This window comes from Oncorhynchus nerka, linkage group LG3, assembly GCF_034236695.1.
Source record: "Oncorhynchus nerka isolate Pitt River linkage group LG3, Oner_Uvic_2.0, whole genome shotgun sequence".
NCBI lineage: Eukaryota > Metazoa > Chordata > Actinopteri > Salmoniformes > Salmonidae > Oncorhynchus > Oncorhynchus nerka.
This window is the reverse complement of record NC_088398.1, coordinates 69,662,573-69,684,812: the sequence shown is the minus strand read 5'-3', so window position 1 is coordinate 69,684,812 and position 22,240 is coordinate 69,662,573. Positions and strand designations below refer to the sequence as shown.

The following is a 22,240-nucleotide window of genomic DNA, read 5'->3' as shown; positions in this document are numbered from 1 at the left end:
GCACATCATCATCTGCACATCTGTCATTCCAGCATTAATGCTAAATTGTCATTATTTTGCCTTACTTCCCTACTCCTTCTACATTTGCACACACTGAACATATATTTGTCTATTGTGTTATTGACTGTACGTTTGTTTATGTGTAACTCTGTGTTGTTGTTTTGTCACACTGCTTTGCTTTATCTTGTCCAGGTCGCAGATGTAAATGAGAACTTGTTCTCAACTGGCCTACCTGGTTAAATAAAGGTGTTCTCAACTAGCCTACCTGGTTAAATAAAGGTGTTCTCAACTGGCCTACCTGGTTAAATAAAGGTGTTCTCAACTGGCCTACCTGGTTAAATAAAGGTGTTCTCAACTGGCCTACCTGGTTAAATAAAGGTGTTCTCAACTGGCCTACCTGGTTAAATAAAGGTGTTCTCAACTAGCCTACCTGGTTAAATAAAGGTGTTCTCAACTGGCCTACCTGGTTAAATAAAGGTAAAACATTATTATATTTTTTTTAAATCCACAGATGATGCAATCTCTATTGCACTACACACTGTACTTTCACACCTGGACAAAATGAACACCTATGTGAGAATGCTATTCATTAAATAGAGAAAATCTACCCCTAAACTTTGTTTCAACAAGTCAAAATACATTTCTATTCACTCCTCAGATACCCTAAAATGTAATCAAACTATAATATTTCTTACAGAAAGAAGTATGTTCAATAGCAAGTGCATCCTGTCTTCAAGGCGCTCGCAAACACGAATTTCCAAGACTGTGTCCTTGTACTAAAACTGATTTTTCTTATTAGTTTTTGAAGTTACACGCCTGAAACCTTGAACATAGACTGCTGACACCCTATGGAAGCCATAGGAATTGCATCTAGGGAGTGAATTTTCAATATGACCTTTTACTTGCCTTTCTAAGAGGATGGTACCTCCAAAAAATAATTCTGGTTGGATTTTCTTCAGATTTTCTCCTACCAAATCTATTGTGTTATATTCCCCTAAATTATTTTAACATTTCTACAAACGTCAAAGTGATTTCTTTCCAATGGTAGCAATTATATGCATATCCTGGCTTCAGGCCCTGAGCAACAGGCAGTTTACTTTGGGCACATCAGGCGAAAATTGAGAAAAAAAGGGGCCTAGCCCTACGAAGCTTTAACTACAGCTCAGCGTTCAACAATATAGTGCCCTCAAAGCTCATCCCTAAGCTAAGGACCCTGGGACTAAACACCTCCCCCTGCAACTTGGTCCTGGACTTCCTGATGGGCCGCCCCCAGGTGGTAAGGGTAGGTAACAACACGTCCGCCATGCTGATCCTCAACACGGGGGCCCTTCAGGGGTGCGTGCTCAGTCCCCTCCTGTACTCCCTGTTCACTCATGACTGCACGGCCAGGCATGACTCCAACAGCATCATTAAGTTTGCCGATGACAACAGTGGTAGGCCTGATCACCGACACCGATGAGACAGTCTATAGGGAGGAGGTCAGAGACCTGACTGTGGGGTGCAAGGACAACAATTTCCCCCTCAACGTGATCAAGACAAAGGAGATTAGTGTGGACAACAGGAAAGGAGGACCGAACACACCCCCATTCTCCTCGACGGGGCTCTAGTGGAGCAGGTTGAGAGCTTCAAGTTCCTTGGTGTCCACATCACCAACAAACTAGAATGGTCCACACACCAAGACAGTCGTGAAGAGGGCAAGATAAAGTCTATTCCCCCTCAGGAAACTAAAAAGATTTGGCATGGGTCCTGAGATCCTCAAAAAGTTCTACAGCTGCAACATGGAGAGCATCCTGACTGGTTGCATCACTACCAGGTACAGCAACTGCTCGGCCTCTGACCGCAAGGCACTACAGAGGGTAGTGCGTACGGCCCAGTACATCACTGGGGCAAAGCTGCCTGCCATCCAGGACCTCTACACCAGGCGGTGTCGGAGGAAGGCCCTAAAAATGGTCAAAGACGCCAGCCACCCCAGTCATAGACTGTTCTCTGGCAAGCGGTACCGGAGTGCCAAGTCTAGGACAAAAAGGCTATTCAACAGTTTTGATCCCAAAGCCATATGACTCCTGAACAGGTAATCAAATGTCTACCCAGACTATTTACATTGTGTGCCCCCCCACCCCAACCCCTCCTTTTACACTGCTGCTACTCTCTGTTTATCATATATGCATAGTCACTTTAACTATACATTCATGTACATACTACCTCAATTGGACCGAACAACCAGTGCTCCCGCACAGTGGCTAACTGGGCTATCTGCATTGTGAAATACTAATCAGTGGGAATAGTGGACAGGTGTGCGTGATGAAATTTCGGGAGGGATCCGTGACAGTACCCCCCCTTACGCGCTGCACTAGCAGCGCAACAACACCGGCCTTGAGGACGATCACAGGAAAGCAGTGCGGGTCAATCAGGACCCGATGCAGCTGCCGGAGTTGCATCGTCTCGGACGGGCCAGTTGCCGCTGCCGAAGTTGCGGCGGAGTAGGACGGACCAGTAGCAGTGACATCGGATGGACTGGGTTGTGGCGGCATCGGACAGGCCAGTTGTGGCTGCTAAGGTAGCTTCGTCGGACAGACCCGTTGTGGCGACGTCGGACGGTCCAGTTTCAGCTGCCGAAGTTGTGGCAGCGCCGGACGGACCATTTACCATGGAAACCCATTTCATGAAGCTCCTGACAAACAGTTATTGTGCTGACGTTGCTTCCAGAAGCAGTTTGGAACTCGGTAGTGAGTGTAGCAACCGAGGTCAGACGATTATTACGCGCTAGGCGATTCAGCACTCGGCGGTCCCGTTCTGTGAGCTGGGCTGAGCCGTTGTTGCTCCTAGACTTTTCCACTTCACAAGAAGAGCACTTACAGTTTAACGGGGCAGCTCTAGCAGCGCAGAAATTTGATGAATTGACTTGTTGGAATGGTGGCATCCTATGACAGCGCCACGTTGAATGTCACTGAGCTCTTCAGTAAGGCCATTCTATTGCCAATGTTCATCTATAGAAATTGCATGTCTGTGTGCTTGATTTTATACGCCTGTCAGCAACGAGTGTGGCTGAAATAGACAAATCCACTCATTTGAAGGGTTGTCCACATACTTTTGTATATATTATGTACAGTACTGTATGGCTGGATGGATGGATGGGTATGTGTGTGTGTGTGTGCCAATCACCTGATATTATTGTGAACAATAAAAGTTGTAGTAGCTGTTTCCAGTGATGTCAAGAGGATGTAGTTGTTACAGAATTGTACTGGTGATGTTGGTAATATTCATTAGGATACATTTCTTCCCTCTTCTCTGCCAGCAAGAACACCTGTCTCCCAGTGCGTTGCTACGGTGATGAGGGAACAAGTTGCTGTTTTTAGACTGTATATAAATAATGACGTTCTACTGACGGCTGACATTGATTAGATAGTTTAACAGGTTGGGGCTCTCTTTCCTCCCATCTGTTTTCTATAGGAGAATAATTACAGGATGGAGTGATGAGAAGAAGAGAAGATGATAGAATGCCAGGAATATGTGAGATGATGACAAGCAGAGTGTCAGTTACTATGACAATGGAACACACAGAATGATGATCAATGATAGGGGAGTGTTCTGAGGTTAGAGAGGAAAATATTCATAAAAAGGGAAACATTGTGAACATTCATACTGTATGAGTGAATAGGAGAGTGATAACATAATTCAATATGTGAGTGAATTTATAAGCGAATACATGAGTAAACACAGTAAATATATGTTTTAATATAGGTTGTGTGTTCCGGGCAGACATGGGGATGTTTTCTGCAGAGGCTAGCTTTGTTCACTGTGTGTGTTTATGAGATGTGATTTTGTACTCTCTCACGGGAGAGGAGGAGCTGATTGCTGCTGTCTCTCTGTCTTTTTCAATCAGCCCAGCTCTGTCTTTTTCAATCAGCCCAGCTCTGTCTTTTCCAATCAGCCCAGCTCTGTCTTTTCCAATCAGCCTAACTCTGTCACCTCCTCTTTCCATCAAACCTGTGTGTGTGTATGTGTGTGCGCGTGTGTGTGTGTGGGTGTATTTGTGTGTGTGGGCGTGTGTGTGTCTGTGTGTGTGTGTGTGTGTGTGTGTGTGTGTGTGTGTGTGTGTGTGTGTGTGTGTGTGTGTGTGTGTGTGTGTGTGTGTGTGTGTGTGTGTGTGTGTGTGTGTGTGTGTGTGTGGGTGTGTGTGTTTGTGGACTGACTGTCAACCAGTCAGTGGCCAGTATCCATTCGTTCTAACACCAAGTCCACTTCCTCAAACTCACTATAGTTCCAAGGCTCTCACTGAGCTGGCTGTCATGTTTTACAACTCTAAACTCTATCTTCAGATCACCACTACTTTCCTCCCTACCTGACAAACCTCCCTCACCAACTACCATTATTTTAGGCCATCTCTTCTACACTACCCACCTCCCTCCCCTCCATCTCCCCTACCCATCTCCCAGCACCTTCCATCCTTCTTCTATCTTTTCACCGCTCTCTTTTCTCTCCTCTTATCTTTTCACCCCTCCTCTCTCCTCCCATCTTTTCACCCCTCCTCTCTCCTCTCATCTTTTCACCCCTCCTCTCTCCTCTCATCTTTTCAACCCTCCTCTCTCCTCTCATCTTTTCACCCCTCCTCTCTCCTCCCATCTTTTCACCCCTCCTCTCTCCTCCCATCTTTTCACCCCTCCTCTCTCCTCCCATCTTTTCACCCAACCCTTCTCTCTCCTCCCATCCCATTCATAACCTATACTTCTCCCTCTAGCTTCCACCCAGGGCTACATGATAACAAACTTTGGAAGGCAGCTCTTGCCCCGGAGCATCCCAAGCAGAGAGCATATTGTCTCCATCACTAACAGCACTGTAGCAAAACTGCTGTCACGGTGAGTTTGCCATGCTAATATGGCTCTGGGCGCCTCTGCCCTGCCTTTACACTGCTGCGTGTGTGTGTTGTGTGTGTGTGTGTGTGTGTGTGTGTGTGTGTGTGTGTGTGTGTGTGTGTGTGTGTGTGTGTGTGTGTGTGTGTGTGTGTGTGTGTGTGTGTGTGTGTGTGTGTGTGTGTGTGTGTGTGTGTGTGTGTGTGTGTGAGAGAGAGAGAGACAGCTCTTTGAAGGCAGCATACATCAAGGCAGCCATCTCTCATGGCTAAAAGCAGCGCAATTTAAAGACCGCTCTTGATGCATGGCAGCATGTTAAAACACTGACTCCCTTGTGCCTCCTCTCCACCTCCTCCTCTCCACCTCCTCCTCCTCCTCTCCACCTCCTCCTCCTCCTCTCCACCTCCTCCTCCTCTGAGAGTCTGAAGGGTGAAGAGAAGAAACTTCAAAGGCCTGCCTGACTGACTGACTGCCTGACTGGCTGGCTGACTGATACCTGGCAGGGCTTTGAATGATGTCCTTGAGCTGGGCCTGGAAGTGTCACACAAAGAAACAGCAAACAGACAATCTCACGTATGAACGCACGCACACACTCACGCATGCACGCACTCACGCATGCACGCACACACACACACACAAACACACACACACACACACAGACAGATAAACTTGTGCAAACACACACACACGGTACTTTAAACATGCAGAGCAAACACACACTTTCTCTCTCTCTCTATCTGAAACTTTCCTTTGGCTTCTCTCATATCACCACGGCATGATCACAGCACTGATGGGGTTAAAGTGGGCGTCGCCTCTCCAGATGAGTAGTAGTTTTCATTTTGTACAGTTGAAGTCGGAAGTTTACATAAACCTAGGTTGGAATCATTAAAACTCATTTTTCAACCACTCCACAAAAGTCTTGTTAACAAACTATAGTTTGTCAAGTCAGTTCGGACATGTACTTGGTGCATGACACAAGTCATTTTCCCAACAATTGTTTACAGACAGATTATTTCACTTAGAATTAATTGTATCACAATTACAGTGGGTCAGAAGTTTACATACACTAAGTTGACTGTGCCTTTAAATAGCTTGGAAAATTCCAGAAAATGATGTCATGGCTTTAGAAGCTTCTGATAGGCTAATTGACATCCTTGGAGTCAATTGGAGGTTTACCTGTGGATGTATTTCATGGCCTACCTTCAAACTCAGTGCCTCTTTGCTTGACATCATGGGAAAATCAGAAGATAGCAGCCAAGACTTTGGAATTGTAGACCTCCACAAGTCTGGTTCATCCTTGGGAGCAATTTCCAAATGCCTGAAGGTACCATGTTCATCTGTACAAACAATAGTACGCAAGTATAAACACCATCGGACAATGCAGCCGCCATACCGCTCAGGAAGGAGACACATTCTGTCTCCTAGAGATAAATGTACTTTGGTGCGAAAAGTGCAAATCAATCCCAGAACAATAGCAATTTACCTTGTGAAGATGCTGGAGGAAACAGGTACAAAAGTATCTATATCCACAGTAAAACGAGTCCTATATTGACATAACCTGAAAGACCGCTCAGCAAGGAAGAAGCCACTGCTTCAAAACCGCCATAAAAAAGGAAGACTACAATTTGCAACTGCACATGGGGACAAAGATTGTACTTTTTGGAGAAATGTCCTCTGGTCTGATGAAACAAAAATCGTTATGTTTGGAGAAAAATGGGGAGGCTTGCAAGCCGAAGAACACCATCCCAACTATGAAGCACGGGGGTGGCAGTATCATGTTGTGGGGGTGCTTTGCTGCAGGAGGGACTGGTGAACTTCACAAAATAGATGGCATCATGAGGCAGGAAAATTATGTGGATATATTGAAGCAACATCTCAAAACATCAGTTAGGAAGTTGAAGCTTGGTTGCAAATGGGAAGGGTTATATAAATAAACTTGATTTGATTTAGAAACCTGACTCAGTTACACCAACTCTGTCAGGAGAAATGGGCCAAAATTCAGCCAACTTATTGTGGGAAGCTTGTGGAAGGCTACCCGAAGTGTTTGACCCAAGTTAAAGAATTTAAAGGGAATGCTACCAAATACTAATTGAGTGTATGTAATCTTCTGACCCACTGGGAATGTGATGAAAGAAATAAAAGCTTAAATAAATCATTCTCTCAACTATTATTCTGACATTTCACATTCTTAAAAAAAGTGGTGATCCTAACTGACATTGATGATCCTAACTGGTATTTTTACTTGGATTAAATGTCAGGAATTGTGAAAAACTGAGTTTAAATGTATTTGGCTAAGGTGTATGTAAACTTCCGACTTCAACTGTAGGTAAACCTGTGGGCATTGTCAGACAACGTCTGCTGCCAGGAGATTCCACAGGTTTTTGTAGGATACTTTGTTGTTTATTGTAAGAGATACTTTATCAGTGTTACCATGCAATATTACAGCATCATTTATTACAATAGGTTATCAGAAGTGGTTGTCAGGTGCTTCCAGAAGAACCATGCCATTGCATGGCAGATCACCCTGGTCTTGTGACAGTCTGTGTCAGTGGGTATGCATATCAACATGCCATAAACATATACAGGGCAGATGATTGAGAACTGCATCTGGGAGGACTGAATACATAAGTATAATGAATGTATTGAATGGAATAAAAGATTGATATGGTAAAAGTTATGTTTTTGTGTTTATGTTGCATCCATGATCTTTGATGTAACTAAATGAACAGATTGTTCACATAACTGTATCTTAGAGGACCGAGTAAAACAAGAATAGTCAATGTAATAAATCTAGAATAAAAGATTGATCTTATGGTGAAATCATTTGTTGTTTGCAGTGGTGTAAAGTACTTAAGTAAAAATACTTTAAAGTACTACTTAAGTCCTTTTTCGGGGTCTCTGTACTTTACTATATATACTGTTGACAACTTTTAATTTTACTTCACTACATTTGTCCATATATTTTCCCTGACACCCAAAAGCTTAGCAGGACATGAAAATGGTCCAATTCACTCACTTATCAACAGAACATCTCTGGTCATCCTACTGCCTCTGATCTGGCGGACTCACTAAACACACATGCTTCGTTTGGAGTGTTGGAATGTGCCACTGCCTATCCGTAAATCAAAATAACATGAAAATTGTGCTGTCTGGTTTGTTTAATATAAGGAACTTGAAATTATTTATACTTTTACCTTTGATACTTAATTTTATTTTAGAAATTACATTTACTTTTGATACTTAAGTATATTTTAAACCAAATACTTTTAGACTTGCTCAAGTAGAATTTTACTGGGTGACTTTCACTTCTACTTGAGTCATTTTCTATTAAGGTATCTTTACTTTTCCTCAACTATGATAATTGAGTACTTTTTCCACCACTTGTAGTTTGTCTATTTTATACTCATGTAACCAAACAGTAATGAGTGAAAACAAGGTACACTGAGTCTTTATTTTTCACAAGTTGGCATGTTGTACTATATGGACAGATGTTGTGGGATCAGGTTTTAGCAGGTGGTAATGCACGGACAGATGTTGAGGGATCAGGTTTTAGCAGGTGGTAATGTACGGACAGATGTTGGGGGATCAGGTTTTAGCAGGTGGTAATGTACGGACAGATGTTGGGGGATCAGGTTTTTGCAGGTGGTAATGTATGGACAGATGTTGGGGAATCAGGTTTTCGCAGGTGGTAATGCACGGACAGATGTTGAGGGATCAGGTTTTAGCAGGTGGTAATGTACGGACAGATGTTGGGGGATCAGGTTTTAGCAGGTGGTAATGTACGGACAGATGTTGGGGGATCAGGTTTTAGCATGTGGTAATGCACGGACAGATGTTGGGGGGGATCAGGTTTTAGCAGGTGGTAATGTATGGACAGATGTTGGGGGATCAGGTTTTAGCAGGCAGCACTGTATGAACAGACTGTCCAAGTTTACCATGGATGCTGCTGCGGGGTACAGGATATCCTTTGGAGTCTGACCAGTATGAGTGCTGGGAGAGAGATAGGCACTCATTCCTGATAGGATCGGTGTTGAGAGGGGAGGGATTACATGAGTTAAAAAATGTGGTGGTGGGGGGGGGGCAAGGTCAGGAAGTAGCCGTGCAAGACAGGCTCATCATGGATGGAGGGTGTTGGAGAAGAGCTCAACTCTTCCACTGAGGGCAGGACAGGAATTGACTGGAAACACAAAAAACAAGTGCACATCACAGTTAGACCAAGAGCTATGCATGAATGACTTAGACCAAGAGCTATGCATGAATGACTTAGACCAAGAGCTATGCATGAATGACTTAGACCAAGAGCTATGCATGAATGACTTAGACCAAGAACTATGCATGAATGACTTAGACCAAGAGCTATGCATGAATGACTTAGACCAAGAGCTATGCATGAATGACTTAGACCAAGAGCTATGCATGAATGACTTAGACCAAGAGCTATGCATGAATGACTTAGACCAAGAGCTATGCATGAATGACTTAGACCAAGAGCTATGCATGAATGACTTAGACCAAGAGCTATGCATGAATGACTTAGACCAAGAGCTATGCATGAATGACTTAGACCAAGAGCTATGCATGAATGACTTAGATCAAGAGCTATGCATGAATGACTTAGACCAAGAGCTATGCATGAATGACTTAGACCAAGAGCTATGCATGAATGACTTAGACCAAGAACTATGCATGAATGACTTAGACCAAGAGCTATGCATGAATGACTTAGACCAAGAGCTATGCATGAATGACTTAGACCAAGAGCTATGCATGAATGACTTAGACCAAGAGCTATGCATGAATGACTTAGACCAAGAGCTATGCATGAATGACTTAGACCAAGAGCTATGCATGAATGACTTAGACCAAGAGCTATGCATGAATGACTTAGACCAAGAGCTATGCATGAATGACTTAGACCAAGAACTATGCATGAATGACTTAGACCAAGAGCTATGCATGAATGACTTAGACCAAGAGCTATGCATGAATGACTTAGACCAAGAGCTATGCATGAATGACTTAGACCAAGAGCTATGCATAAATGACTTAGACCAAGAGCTATGCATGAATGACTTAGACCAAGAGCTATGCATGAATGACTTAGACCAAGAGCTATGCATGAATGACTTAGACCAAGCAGAGAGTGAAATAGATGTATATGACATTCATTTAGTTGCTGGTTTACTATGGTATTTATCCAAACATCAGTGTTTGGTACACGACAGGACAGGGGTTGATGTCTTCAGAGGCTTGACTTCAGGACATGACAGGGGTTGATGTCTTCAGAGGCTTGACTTCAGGACACGACAGGACAGGAGTTGATGTCTTCAGAGGCTTGACTTCAGGACACGACAGGGGTTGATGTCTACAGAGGCTTGACTTCAGGACAAGACAGGACAGGGGTTGATGTCTTCAGAGGCTTGACTTCAGGACACGACAGGGGTTGATGTCTTCAGAGGCTTGACTTCAGAACACGACAGGAGTTGATGTCTTCAGAGGCTTGACTTCTGGACACGATAGGACAGGGGTTGATGTCTTCAGAGGCTTGACTTCAGGACACGACAGGAGTTGATGTCTTCAGAGGCTTGACTTCAGGACACGACAGGGGTTGATGTCTTCAGAGGCTTGACTTCAGGACACGACAGGACAGGGGTTGATGTCTTCAGAGGCTTGACTTCAGGACACGACAGGGGTTGATGTCTTCAGAGGCTTGACTTCAGGACACGACAGGGGTTGATGTCTACAGAGGCTTGACTTCAGGACAAGACAGGACAGGGGTTGATGTCTTCAGAGGCTTGACTTCAGGACACGACAGGGGTTGATGTCTTCAGAGGCTTGACTTCAGAACACGACAGGAGTTGATGTCTTCAGAGGCTTGACTTCTGGACACGATAGGACAGGGGTTGATGTCTTCAGAGGCTTGACTTCAGGACACGACAGGAGTTGATGTCTTCAGAGGCTTGACTTCAGGACACGACAGGGGTTGATGTCTTCAGAGGCTTGACTTCAGGACACGACAGGACAGGGGTTGATGTCTTCAGAGGCTTGACTTCAGGACACGACAGGGGTTGATGTCTTCAGAGGCTTGACTTCAGGACACGACAGGAGTTGATGTCTTCAGAGGCTTGACTTCAGGACACGACAGGGGTTGATGTCTTCAGAGGCTTGACTTCAGGACACGACAGGACAGGGGTTGATGTCTTCAGAGGCTTGACTTCAGGACACGACAGGGGTTGATGTCTTCAGAGGCTTGACTTCAGGACACGACAGGGGTTGATGTCTACAGAGGCTTGACTTCAGGACAAGACAGGACAGGGGTTGATGTCTTCAGAGGCTTGACTTCAGGACACGACAGGGGTTGATGTCTTCAGAGGCTTGACTTCAGAACACGACAGGAGTTGATGTCTTCAGAGGCTTGACTTCTGGACACGATAGGACAGGGGTTGATGTCTTCAGAGGCTTGACTTCAGGACACGACAGGAGTTGATGTCTTCAGAGGCTTGACTTCAGGACACGACAGGGGTTGATGTCTTCAGAGGCTTGACTTCAGGACACGACAGGACAGGGGTTGATGTCTTCAGAGGCTTGACTTCAGGACACGACAGGGGTTGATGTCTTCAGAGGCTTGACTTCAGGACACGACAGGAGTTGATGTCTTCAGAGGCTTGACTTCAGGACACGACAGGGGTTGATGTCTTCAGAGGCTTGACTTCAGGACAAGACAGGACAGGGGTTGATGTCTTCAGAGGCTTGACTTCAGGACAAGACAGGACAGGGGTTGATGTCTTCAGAGGCTTGACTTCAGGACATGAAAAGGGTTGATGTCTTAAGAGGCTTGACTTCAGGACAAAGGCTCATCATGAATGGAGGGTGTTGGAGAAGAGCTCAACTTTTCTGCTGAGGGCAAGACAGGATTTGACTGGGAACACAAAACAACTATGAATTAATGACTTAGTCTAAGCAAGGAGTAAAATCTCATTGATGCGTGATAATGTGATTGTGTTAGTGAATTTCATTTACTGTTCATATAGCAATGACATACAATTCACAGGGCTTGGGGAGGATACATTCAATGCTCCAGTGGATGAGGGCACATGTGACATGGCTTAAGTTCTTGGATAAAGCAAAAGTAACTATGCCTGGAATGTTTTATCTTTCAACAGTCAAATACTTTAATATCCTACATCACTGCTGTTACCTTCATATCCTGTCTCCCTACTGTTACCTTCATATCCTGTCTCCCTACTGTTACCTTCATATCCTGTCTCCCTACTGTTACCTTCATATCCTGTATCACTACTGATACCTTCATATCCTGTCTCCCGACTGTTACCTTCATATCCTGTCTCCCTACTGTTACCTTCATATCCTGTATCACTACTGATACCTTCATATCCTGTCTCCCTACTGTTACCTTCATATCCTGTCTCCCTACTGTTACCTTCATATCCTGTATCACTACTGATACCTTCATATCCTGTCTCCCTACTGTTACCTTCATATCCTGTATCACTACTGATACCTTCATATCCTGTCTCCCTACTGTTACCTTCATATCCTGTCTCCCTACTGTTACCTTCATATCCTGTATCACTACTGATACCTGCATATCCTGTATCACTACTGTTACCTTCATATCCTGTCTCCCTACTGTTACCTTCATATCCTGTATCACTACTGATACCTGCATATCCTGTATCACTACTGTTACCTTCATATCCTGTCTCCCTACTGTTACCTTCATATCCTGTATCACTACTGATACCTTCATATCCTGTATCACTACTGTTACCTTCATATCCTGTATCACTACTGTTACATTCATATCCTGTATCACTACTGATACCTTCATATCCTGTATCACTACTGTTACCTTCATATCCTGTATCACTACTGTTACATTCATATCCTGTATCACTACTGTTACCTTCATATCCTGTATCACTACTGATACCTGCATATCCTGTATCACTACTGTTACCTTCATATCCTGTCTCCCTACTGTTACCTTCATATCCTGTATCACTACTGATACCTTCATATCCTGTCTCCCTACTGTTACCTTCATATCCTGTCTCCCTACTGTTACCTTCATATCCTGTATCACTACTGATACCTTCATATCCTGTCTCCCTACTGTTACCTTCATATCCTGTATCACTACTGATACCTTCATATCCTGTCTCCCTACTGTTACCTTCATATCCTGTCTCCCTACTGTTACCTTCATATCCTGTATCACTACTGTTACATTCATATCCTGTATCACTACTGTTACCTTCATATCCTGTATCACTACTGATACCTGCATATCCTGTATCACTACTGTTACCTTCATATCCTGTCTCCCTACTGTTACCTTCATATCCTGTATCACTACTGATACCTTCATATCCTGTCTCCCTACTGTTACCTTCATATCCTGTCTCCCTACTGTTACCTTCATATCCTGTATCACTACTGATACCTTCATATCCTGTCTCCCTACTGTTACCTTCATATCCTGTATCACTACTGATACCTTCATATCCTGTCTCCCTACTGTTACCTTCATATCCTGTCTCCCTACTGTTACCTTCATATCCTGTATCACTACTGATACCTTCATATCCTGTCTCCCTACTGTTACCTTCATATCCTGTCTCCCTACTGTTACCTTCATATCCTGTATCACTACTGATACCTGCATATCCTGTATCACTACTGTTACCTTCATATCCTGTATCACTACTGATACCTGCATATCCTGTATCACTACTGATACCTTCATATCCTGTATCACTACTAATACCTTCATATCCTGTATCACTACTGATACCTTCATATCCTGTATCACTACTGTTACCTTCATATCCTGTATCACTACTGTTACCTTCATATCCTGTATCACTACTGTTACATTCATATCCTGTATCACTACTGATACCTTCATATCCTGTATCACCACTGTTACCTTCATATCCTGTATCACTACTGATACCTTCATATCCTGTATCACTACTGATACCTTCATATCCTGTATCACTACTGATACCTTCATATCCTGTATCACCACTGTTACCTTCATATCCTGATTCACTACTGATACCTTCATATCCTGTATCACTACTGATACCTTCATATCCTGTATCACTACTGTTACCTTCATATCCTGTATCACTACTGTTACCTTCATATCCTGTCTCCCTACTGTTACCTTCATATCCTGTATCACTACTGATACCTTCATATCCTGTATCACTACTGATACCTTCATATCCTGCATCACTACTGATACCTTCATATCCTGTATCACCACTGTTACCTTCATATCCTGTATCACAACTGATTGGGGAAGTAGACAAGAAGAGGATGGCACTTTAGACTGTTGAGCCAGAGAACTGAGCATACTGTTGTCAAAACATGGCTTTGGTCATAAACATTAGGCAGGTGGTAGGCAGGTGGCGTGCTGGTGGTAGGCAGGTGGCGTACTGGTGGTAGGCAGGTGGTGTGCTGGTGGTAGGCAGGTGGCGTACTGGTGGTAGGCAGGTGGTGTACTGGTGGTAGGCAGGTGGCGTACTGGTGGTAGGCAGGTGGCGTACAGGTGGTAGGCAGGTGGCATACTGGCGGTGCTGATGGGGTACTGGTGGTAGGCAGGTGGCGTACTGGCGGTGCTGATGGCGTACTGGCAGTGCTGATGGCGTACTGGCAGTGCTGATGGCGTACTGGTGGTTCTGGTGGCAGCTGAGAACATTTAGATAAAACATCAAATTACTATCACTACCTCATCTTACGTGTTATTTTCAGAACAGTATTACATATCACACATGACATTGACAACTACATTTCTTACCCAATATCTAGCTTTGATGACGGATAATAAAAATATATTTTTCAATCGAGTCAGGTAAATGGCCTATTAGAGCTTTGTGTGCTAGTGCTGGAGGTGGCTGTGCAGGAGGAACAGGGTGGTGATACCTACATGTGTCATCCTCCGGATCCACCAGCAGCTACCTGACGCTGAAGGAGTCTACACAGGATTCAGACTCCCCCCTTGATTGAATCTGGATTTTCTCTCAACCGCTTCAGCTTTTGGTGGCGTTTCAAACCGTGCATTCAGGTTCTCAGGGATGGACATCTGCTAGAGCTTAAAAAGTATTTTTGAGGCAGATATTGTCCTTCCTCTCTCTGTACTTCCTGTTTTCTATTTCCTGTTCCTGACTCCTCCTGGCAGCATGACTTTTTCTCAATTGCATAATCCTCACGTCCTCTCTCCTTGCCTCTTTGTCAAAACCTATTGGAGGAGAATGTCAGAGGGGCGGGACATCTAGCTTACTCACCCAATGGGTTTTGAGAAGAAGACGGGGAGAGAGGGCGTGAGGATTTAACCTGGTCTCAGAGCATTCCGTATTATTCTGTACTCCATTTAGTATGATATGTATGACGTTTCGTATAGTTTGGGGTCACTTAGAAATGTCCATGTTTTCCATGAAAACATACATGAAATGAGTTGCAAAATGAATAGGAAATATAGTCAAGACGTTGACAAGGTTATAAATAATGATTTTTAACTTAAATAATAATTGTGTTCTTCAAACTTTGCTTTCTTCAAAGAATCCAACATTTGCAGCAATTACAGCCTTGCAGACCTTTGGCTTCTAGTTGTCAATTTGTTGATGTAATCTGAAGAGATTTCACCCCATGCTTCCTGAAGCACATCCCACAAGCTGAATTGGCTTGATAGGCACTTCTTACGTACCATACGGTCAAGCTACTCCCACAACATCTCAATAGGGTTGAGATCCGGTGACTGTGCTGGTCACTCCATTATAGACAGAATACCAGCGGACTGCTTCTTCCCTAAATAGTTCTTGCATAGTTTGGAGCAGTGCTTTGGGTCATTGTCCTGTTGTAGGATGAAATTGGCTCCAATTAAGCGCAGTCCACAGGGTATGGCATGGTGTTGCAAAATGGAGTGATAGCTTTCCTTCTTCAAGATCCCTTTTACCCTGTACAAATCTCCCACTTTACCACCACCAAAGCACCCCCAGACCACCATGCTTGACAGATGGCGTCAAGCACTCCTCCAGCATCTTTTCATTTTACCTGCGTCTCACGAATGTTCTTCTTCGTGATCCGAACACCTCAAACTTAGATTTGTCTGTCCATAACACTTTTTTCCGATCTACCTCTGTCCAGTGTCTATTATTTTGCCCATCTTAATCTTTTCTTTTTATTGGCCAGTCTGAGACATGGCTTTTTCTTCGCAACACTGCCTAGAAGGCCAACATCACGGAGTCGCCTCTTCACTGTTGACGTTGAGACTGGTGTTTTACGGGGACAATTAAATGAGGTTTCCAGTTAAGGACTTTTGAGGCTTCTGTTTCTCAATCTCGACACTCTAATGTACTTGTCCTCTTGCTCAGTTGTGCATCGGGGCCTCCAACTCCTCTTTCTGTTCTGGTTAGAGCCCGTGTGCGCTGTTCTGTGAAGCTGTGAATGGAGTAGTACACAGCGTTGTACCAGATCTTCGGTTTCTTGGCAATTTCTCGCATGGAATAGTCTTCATTTCTCAGAACAAGAATAGACTGACGAGTTTCGGAAGAAAGTTATTTGTTTCTGGCCATTTTGAGCCTGCAATCGAACCCACATATGCTGATGCTCCAGATACTCAACTAGTCTGAAGAAGGCCAGTTTTATTGCTTCTTTAATCATGAACCTTTCTAACACAGGCATTCCCCTAGCGGAACCCCTCGACAACATTCCGCTGAGAAGGAAGTGCGCGAAATTCAAAAATATTTTTTACAAATATGTAACTTTCACACATTAAAAAGTCCAATACAGCAAATGAAAGATAAAGTTCTTGTTAATCTAAAAATGCTTTACAGCGAAAGCACAACATATTAGATGTTAGATAATCGCCAAGTCAAAAGAACAGCCATTTTTCCAGCCAAAGATAGGAGTCACAAAAAGCAGAAATATAGATCAAATGAATCACTAACCTTTGATGATATTCATCAGATGACACTCATAGGACATCATGTTACACAAAACAATTGATGTTTTGTTCGATAATGTGCATATTTATAATCCATCTTCATGAGGCGCGAACACTTTGTCCAGACAAAAAATCAAAAAGTTCCATTACAGGTCGTAGAAACAAGTCAAACGATGTATGGAATCAATCTTTAGGATATTTTTAACATAAAACATCAATAATGTTCCAACCCGGAGAATTCCTATGTCTGAAGAAAAGCACTGGAACGAGAGCTAACTCTGTCGGGAGCGCGCGTCACAAGCCTGAGACACTCTGCCAGACCACTGACTCAAACAGGTCTCATTAGCCCCTCCTTTATAGTAGAATCCTCAAACCAGTTTCTAAAGACGGTTGACATCTAGTGGAAGCCGTAGGAAGTGCAACTTGGCTCCATAGACACTGTGTATTCAGTAGGCCAAGCTTTGAAAAACTACAAACCTCAGATTTCCCACTTCCTGGTTGGATTTTTCTCTGGTTTACGCCTGCCATATGAGTTCTGTTATACTCACAGTGTTTTCTATCCAATACTAATAATAATATGCATACATTAGCAACTGGGACAGAGTAGGAGGCAGTTCACTCTGGGCATGCTATTCATCCAAAAGTGAAAAAGGTGCCCTCTATCCCAAAAAGGTTAACAATGTCTACAATGTATTTCTGATCAATTTTATGTTTTTATAATAAACCAAAAAAATGGCTTTTCTCTCAAAAACAAGGACATTTCAAAGTGACCCCAACCTTTTGAACGGTAGTGTATTCATTTGTGATGTCATCACCCATTTTGTATGATATGTTATGCATTACAATTCGTATTGTATGTTACAAATTTGCAAAACGTAGTATATGTTAAGACTTTGCTAAACATATGATATGTTACGAGTTCTAGCTAGGTAGTTAGAGCAAGGCAGTTAACCCACTGTTCCCCAAGCACCGAAGATGTCGATGTCGATTCTCTGATTCAGAGGGGTTGGGTTATATGCGGAAGACACATTTCAGTTGAATGCATTCAGTTGTACAACTGACTATGTATACATCCCCCTTTCCCTTTCCCTAATGTTAGCTAGGATAAGGGTTAGGGGTTAAGTTTAGGAGTTAGGTTATTAAAGGTTAGGGGAAGGGATAGCTAAAAGTGTTAAGGTTAGGGTTAGGGGAAGGATTAGCTAACATGCAAAGTTGCTAAAAAGAAGTATGTGGTTGAAAAGTTGCCTGTTACCTAAAATATTCCTTATTGGGATTTGAACTCGCAACCTTTGGGTTGTAAGACGTTTGCATTTTACGTTGACCCATTCACCCCAACCAAGCACCCTACTTGAATTTTTGCCATAAGTAACTATCTGTCTTATGTAACCATACCAAACGTAACATATCATACTAATTTGAGTGTCGCAGATTATCATTTACTATGTTACGTCTAGTCTGTGAGACCAGGCTGGAGGAAGTTATCTACTGACATGGTGGTGCCCAATGTCACATTTTTTTGTGGACTTGGATGCCTGGGAAGCTGCACAGGAGAGATTCTTTGACATATTTATACTACTTTCACAGGGTGATATTTTTTTTAGCAGCTACCCAACACAAATCCTTGTCTTCAGCTGTAGAGTTACCATGGAAAGCCAAGAGCCAACTGTTCTCCTTCCTCTCTGGGTCTTGGGGTCGATCCTTTGGTCTAGTTGCCCATTGACAAGGTTGTCACGAGTTACCACAGCCACAAAGTCAGAGGGCCTACCTACTCGACCAATCAGATGAGGGAGTGTGATGATGACACGTATGCCGACAGGCTTGCAGGGGCAGATGAGACGCGCATGTCTTTTATCTAGTGATCCATCACTGGTTTGGTTGTTTATTAGATATAGTAAACCCTTACTCATAGTTACTTGTCTTAACCCCAAATTGGTTTACTCCAATAGCTGCATTGTTTTTAAAATGGCATGGAGACAAACACATTGACTTAGCTTGAGTTTGTATTTTTATTTTCAAAATCTACAAGTCAAACTTAGAAATGTAAACTTTTTAAATTGGCTGATTTTTGGGGGGCTGATTTTAGACGGAAACTTCAACCCTGTTACTTTATTTGGCACTGTTAGGTTCTACTCAAGGTACGGACCCAGTCGGACAAGCTCAAATGAGATTTATTCACCCAGCTGGATGCTTCAGCTCAATAACATAGTGATACAGACTCACACAGTCTTTTATCTACAGTACATGGGGTAAAAGTCTCAGCAGGATGGCTGTGCCAGATGGCTGTCTAGCTCTGATCTCCCTTGTTGAAATACGATTCCGCTATCTGCATCCTGTTATTCTCATTCCACTCCCAAACTCTGACGTTCAAAGCCATCTCCTCGCTTTCCACAGAAACTAGGACAGTAACTCAACCTCAACCTTATCATAACCCAGACAGGTGGTTACTATTCATTTCTGCAAAACATGTTCTAACCCCAGACAGATGGCTCCTACCCAACCCTTATGGAATCATTTTTGAACTCAGAGACAGGGCACTACTATACTTTCCCTATGGCTAAATACAATGCACATAGACACAGCCTAACCTATAACATACACATACTATAGATCTACCTATATACCAGGCGGTGTCAGAGGAAGGCCCTAAAAATGCTCAAAGACTCCAGCTATCCAAGTTCTATCTGCTATCGTGTGGCAAGCGATACCAGAACAGCTGGTGCTCTCGTGAATGCTTCAGTGTTGCTTGCCTCGAAGCGAGCATGAAATGCATTTTGGTCGTCTGGTAGGCTCGCGTCACTGGCAGCTCCCGTCTTGGTTTCCCTTTGTAGTCCGTAATAGTTTTCAAGCCCTGCCACATTCGACAAGTGTCAGAGCCATTGTAGTAGGATTCAATATTAATCCTGTCAATACAAGCTTTGCTTGTTTGATGGTTCGTCTGAGGGCATAGCGGGATTTCTTATAGGTGTCCGAAATCGTGTCCCGCTCCTTGAAAGCAGCTACTCTAGCCTTTAGCTCGATGCGGATGTTGCCTGTAATCCATGGCTTCTGGTTGGGGTATGTACGTACAGTCACTGTGGGGAAGATGTCGTTGATGTACTTATTGATGAAGCTGATGACTGAGGTGGTATACTCCTCAATGCCATTGGATGAATCCCGGAACATACTCCTGTCTGTGCTAGCAAAACAGTCCTGTAGCGTAGCATCCGAGTCATCTGACCACTTCCGTATTGAGCTTGTCACTGGTACTTCCTGATTTAGCTTTTGCTTGTAAGCAGGAATCAGGAAGATAGAATTATGGTCTGATTTGCCATATGGAGGGCGGGGGAGAGCTTTGTATGCAGCTTGCGTGTGGAGTAAAGATGGTGTAGGCTCTGGTTGCACATGTAACATGCTGGTAAAAATACAGGGGAAACTCACCACCTTTACCCCACTCTATACAGGGGAAACTCACCACCTTTACCCCACTCTATACAGGGGAAACTCACCACCTTTACCCCACTCTATACAGGGGAAACTCACCACCTTTACCCCACTCTATACAGGGAAAACTCACCACCTTTACCCCACTCTATACAGGGAAAACTCACCACCTTTACCCCACTCTATACAGGCGAAACTAACCACCTTTAGCCCACTCTATACAAGAGAAACCCACCACCCTTACCCCACTCTATACAGGAGAAACCCACCACCCTTAACCTAATCTTTACATGGGAAACTCACCACCCTAACCACACTCTATACAGGGAAACTCACTTCCCTTACCCCACTCTATACAGAGGAACTCACTACCCTACCCCACTCTATACAGGGAAAACTCACCACCTTTACCTCACTCTATACAGGGAAAACTCACCACCTTTACCCCACTCTATACAGGGAAAACTCACCACCCTACCCCACTCTATACAGGGAAACTCACCACCTTTACCCCACTCTATACAGGGGAAACTCACCACCTTTACCCCACTCTATACAGGGGAAACTCACCACCCTACCCCACTCTATACAGGGAAACTCACCACCTTTACCCAACTCTATACAGGGAAACTCACCACCTTTACCCCACTCTATACAGAGGAACTCACTACCCTTACCCCACTCTATACAGGGGAAACTCACCACGTTTACCCCACTCTATACAGGGGAAACTCACCACCTTTACCCCACCCTATACAGGGGAAACTCACCACCCTACCCCACTCTATACAGGGGAAACTCACCACCCTACCCCACTCTATACAGGGGAAACTCACCACCTTTACCACACTCTATACAGCGGAAACTCACCACCTTTAACCCACTCTATACAGGGGAAACTCACCACCTTTACCCCACTCTATACAGGGGAAACTCACCACCTTTACCCCACTCTATACAGGGGAAACTCACCACCTTTACCCCACTCTATACAGGGGAAACTCACCACCTTTACCCCACTCTATACAGGGAAAACTCACCACCTTTACCCCACTCTATACAGGGAAAACTCACCACCTTTACCCCACTCTATACAGGGGAAACTCACCACCTTTACCCCACTCTATACAGGGAAAACTCACCAACTTTACCCCACTCTATACAGGGAAAACTCACCAACTTTACCCCACTCTATACAGGGGAAACTCACCACCTTTACCCCACTCTATACAGGGAAAACTCACCACCTTTACCCCACTCTATACAGGGAAAACTCACCAACTTTACCCCACTCTATACAGGGGAAACTCACCACCTTTACCCCACTCTATACAGGGAAACTCACTACATTTACCTCACTCTATACAGGGGGAACTCACCACCCTACCCCACAGGGAAACTCACCACCCTACCCCACTCTATACAGGGGAAACTCACCACCTTTACCCCACTCTATACAGGGGAAACTCACCACGTTTACCCCACTCTATACAGCGGAAACTCACCACCTTTAACCCACTCTATACAGGGGAAACTCACCACCTTTACCACACTCTATACAGCGGAAACTCACCACCTTTACCCCACTCTATACAGGGGTAACTCACCACCTTTACCCCACTCTATACAGGGGTAACTCACCACCCTACCCCACGATATATAGGGGAAACTCACAACCTTTACCCCACTCTATACAGGGGTAACTCACCACCATTACCCCACCTACATACCCTTTATTTGTATTTATTTTATTGGGCATTCAACCCCCTCTTCAGGGACAAAAGTACATTTCCATTTTTGTTTTTTTTACAGATATTTTACTACATATTCATTATTAAACAGTTTACATACACTTAGGTTGGAGTCATTAAAACTAGTTTTTCAACCACTCCACAGGTCGGTTAGGACATCTACTTTGTGCATGACACAAGTCATATTTCCAACAATTGTTAACAGACAGATTATTTCACTTATCACTTTCACTGTATCACTA

General features: G+C 43.8%; 1 long non-coding RNA gene across 2 annotated transcripts; it reads right to left on the bottom strand.

Annotated features, from left to right (window-relative positions):
- Positions 1–8,272: 8,272 nt before the first annotated feature.
- On the bottom strand, positions 8,273–14,995 carry LOC115112973 (uncharacterized). 2 transcript variants are annotated; one of them, XR_003861056.2, is made up of 3 exons: positions 14,812–14,995; positions 14,155–14,573; positions 8,273–9,027 (listed from the first exon to the last, which is right to left on the bottom strand). It is a non-coding gene; the product is annotated as an uncharacterized LOC115112973 (long non-coding RNA). The 2 variants fall into 2 exon arrangements; XR_010460345.1 differs by having other exon boundaries at positions 14,322–14,573.
- Positions 14,996–22,240: the final 7,245 nt, after the last annotated feature.